The sequence below is a fragment of the Herpailurus yagouaroundi genome, unplaced genomic scaffold, assembly GCF_014898765.1.
Source record: "Herpailurus yagouaroundi ecotype Mexico unplaced genomic scaffold, PumYag 566, whole genome shotgun sequence".
Lineage (NCBI taxonomy): Eukaryota > Metazoa > Chordata > Mammalia > Carnivora > Felidae > Herpailurus > Herpailurus yagouaroundi.
Window position 1 is genome coordinate 915,119 of NW_024412783.1, and position 4,383 is coordinate 919,501.

A 4,383-nucleotide genomic window follows, 5' to 3' on the forward strand; every position below is an offset into this window, starting at 1 on the left:
CAGTGTGGCAACCATTCAAGATTGCATCTCAGTTATAACATTTTTAATTCCATTCTGACTAGATTTTACTACTTTCTATCTCTGCAGGAAGGGATTATGTGCTTCTTTCAACCCAAGCTAGTATTCTTATTATTGTGATTCTAAATTCTGGTTAAGACATCTTGCTTATATCTGTATTGATTAAGTCCCTGGCTGTCATTTCTTCCTGTTTTTTTCTTTTGCGGTAAATTCCCTCATTTCGTCATTTGGAAGGATGAAAAGAACTAATAAAATAAAAATAAATAAATATTTAAAAATTAAAAAACACACACACACACAAAATTAAATACAGGATGCTAGATGCTAGGTTTTTTTTGGACTAGTTGTTGAATTAAGCTTGATACTATAGAGAATAAATGGAAAGTAAAGAAAAGAAAGGAAAATGTTTGAAATTTTGAACAAAAATTCAATAAAACAGAATAAAATGAAATGATAAAAGTAAAATATAATTTAAAAAAATACAGGAACACCTGGGTGGTTCAGAGGGGCTCTTGGGTGGCTCAGTTGGTTAAGCTCTGACTTTGGCTCAGGCCATGATCTCCTGGTCCATTAGTTCAAGCCTCAGTGGGGCTCTGTGCTGACAGCTCTGCTTATAGCTCAGAGCCTGCAGACTGCTTTAGATTTTGTGTCTCCCTCTTTCTCTGTCCCTTCCTCACTTGAACTCTGTCTCTCTCTCTTTCAAAAGTAAACATTTTTTTTAATTACAAAAGAATATAGCAGAAAAAATTAAAGAAAACTTCCTTTTATAAAAATGTAAAATAAAAATATTTTTTCCTCTTTCTGTATTCAAGAATAGTAAAAGAAAAGCAAAAGGAAAAAAAATGAATAGACGGGCCAGCAAACAGAGTAAAATACAATTGACATTGCATCCAATTTTCCCTAGAAGTCAAACTATGAAACACTTTATAGTCTATAAGCTTAGCACATGGAAAAACTTGTGTTCCACTAGAGTGCCTTTGTCGCAGTTGGACAAGGCTTAGTGTAACACCTCCAGTCTCCACTAGATGGCCCTGCTAATTTACTGGGGTGGATGGTTGTGGTGTGTGTACCCGTGTGTGCACATGTGCAGGAGGGGTGAAAATGGCCTCACCCAGGTACCTAGTCTCTAGTATCAGAACTCTGTTCTCTTATGGACTGGCAATTAAGCACCCCTCCTTTTCTCTGACTTGCATCCACTCTCTGCTTCTATGCTGTCCGAGACCAAGCCATTAGCCTGCCAAGTGGCACCTCCCCCCTGAGTTTTATCTCAGACGTGGCTGTGTTTCCAAACTCCTCACTTCTGGGGCCTGTTGGCTTTGAACCGTTTTGAACCTCTGGGGGAGGGACTCGCTAAGCAATGCCTGGGTGTCAGCCCACCCCAGGAGACTTTCTTGGGATCATGCTGCTACAGATGCCCAATGACTATAGCCAGGTATCAGCCCACCCCAGAAAGATTTTGTGGGATAGTGTAGCAGCAGTGTTTCAGGGATTATGGTAAATCAACATACATCTGGAGACAGACTTCACCCTTAGTGTCTGTCGTAGACTCTGGATCTAAAGTTCTTTCTTATCTAGCAAGATGGTAGGATGCAGGATTAAAATGTGAGAGATGGCTAATGTCCAGGAAAACACAAGAGCTCCAAATAAGGGTCCTTGTCCTATTTTTATTAGGATCACAAGGCTTACAAACATGGTGATGGATGTGTACAAAGAGACAATGAAACTGTGAACATTAACTCGTGGACATGAGGGAAAGGGGGTCTTGAAGATATTCGGGTTTAGGGGTTTGGGTTAATACAAAACAAAATCCTGGTGCCAGGTGGCCAGGCACAAGGTTGTTTACAGCAAACATGAGGCACCACCTCCATTTATCTTAGCTATCCTAGGGTATAAGACAGAGCAAGTAACCTCAGGGTTAACAAGACATCTTTCCTTTGTTAATGAGCTCCACTCTGGGCAGCTTCCTCTCCACAACAGCAGTCTATAGCCCTATTTACCTATTTACCTAATTTGGTCCTTCCTTCCTGTGAAAGCAGCTTTCTGCTATAGTACTAAATTTGGGGACACTTTTGCCCTCAATTCGTAATCTTATTTACCTCATATACTTTGTGTTGGGGGCCTTTGCCCCCCTCTCTATTCTGAGGGCCTTAGCCCCCCTTCTCTATCTTTATTCGCCTAATCTCGTTTACCCAAACTTGGATGTGAGCGTCTTATGTCTTTGTAATTCTTTATACCATGTTAACCCATTGGTGTAAGCCCAGGGAATTTCTAAGCTTATTCCCCACAAAAGTCCTTCTTCCAACACCAGCAAATGTGGCTGTTCTCTGGGTTCTGCTGGGACCTTTGCCATATTTTGCTTAGCATAATACTGTCTACTTCCATCCAAGTCATTGCAAATGGCAAGATTTTAATGTTTTATTGTTGAATAATATTTCATTGTGTATGTATACCAACTCTTCTTTACCCATTCACCAGTAAAAGGACACTTGGGTTTTCTCTATAATTTGGCTATTGTAGACAATGCTGCTATAACCATTGGGGGACATTTATCCATTTCTGTCAGCATTTTTGTATTCCCTGGGTAAATACCTAGTAGTGCAATTGCTGGATCACAGGATAGTTATATTTTTAATGTTTTGAGAAACTCCAAAGTGTTTTCCACAGTGACTGCACCAGGTTCCATTCCTAGCAATAGTGAAAGAGAGTTCCATTTTATCTATATCTTTGTCAACAGCTGCTGTTTCCTGTGTTGTTGATTTTAGTCATTCTATCTGGTGTGAGGTGATATCTCATTGCAGTTTTCATTTGTATTTCTCTGATGATGAGTGATTTGAACATCTCTTCATATGTCTGTTGGCAATCTGGGAATCTTCTTTGGAAAAAAAATGTCTATGTCTTCTGCTGAGATTTTAATTGGATTATGTTTTCTGGGTGTTGAGTTGCATGAGTTATTTATACATTGTGTATACTAACCCTTTATCAGATATGTCATTTGCAGATATCTTCTCTTATTCCACAGGTTCCCCTTTAATTCTCTCCATTGTTTCCTTCCCTATAAAGAAATGTTTATTTTGGTTAAATCCCAGTAGTTTAGTTTTGCTTTCATTTCCCTTCCCTCTAGAAAGAATTTGCTAAGGCGAGGTCAAAGTTACTGTCTGTGTTCTCCTCTATTATTTTTTATGGTTTCAGTTCTCACATTTTAGATCTTTAATTTGTTTTGAATTCATTTTTGTGTATGGTATAAGAAAGTGGTGTAGTTTAATTTTTTTTTAAAGTTGCTGTCCAGTTTTCCCAACACCATTTGTTGAAAAGACACTCTTTTTCCCATTGGCTATTCTTTCCTGTTTTGTTGAAGATTAATTGATCATAAAGTTGTGGGTTCATTGGTGGATTTTCTATTCTGTTCTATTTATCTTCATGTCCATTTTTGTGCCAGTACCATACAGCTTTGCGACTATAATTTTGCTACATAACTTGAAGTCTGGAATTGTGATGTCTCCAGCTTTGTTTTGCTTTTTCAAGGTTGCTTTTGCTATTAAGAGTCTTTTCTGGTTCCATACAAATTTTTGGATTGTTCGTTCTAAATCTGTGAAAAATCTTGGTGACATTGTGATTGAGATTGTATTAAATGTGTAGATTGCTTTGGGTAGTATAAACATTTTAACAGTATTTATTCTTTCAATCCTTGAGAATGGAATGCCTTCCCATTTCTCCATGTCATCTTCAATTTCTTTTCTTAGTGTTTTATTGTTTTCAGAGTGCAGGTCTTTCATCTCCTTGGTTAAGTTTATTCCTAGGTATTTTAACATATTTGGTATAATAATAAAAGTATTGCTTTCTTAATTTCTCTTTCTATTGTTTTATTACTGGTATTTGGAAATGCAAAAGATTTCTATACATTTATTTTGTATCCTGCCACTTTACTGAATTTATCAGTTACAGCAGTTTTATCAGTTTTAGAGTTTTTTGGGTTTTCTATAAAGAGTATCATGTCATCTGCCTACATTGAAAGTTTTACTTCTTCCTGGCCTATGAGTATGCATTTTGTTTGTTTGTTTGTTTTATTGCTGTGACTATGACTTCCAGTACTATGTTAAATAGTGGTGAGAGTGGATATCCCTCTCTTGTACTAGATTGTAGAGGAGTAACTCTCAATTTTTCCTGATTGACGATGATATTAACTGTGGAATTTTCATAGATGTCCTTTATTATGTTGAGGTACAGTGCCACTAACCCTACTTTTTTGAGGGCTTTTATCATGAATTGATGTTGTACTTTGTCAAATGTTCTTTCTGTATCATTTGGTTCTTACCCTTTCTTTTATTAATGTGGCATAACACAATCATTGATTTACAAATAGTAATC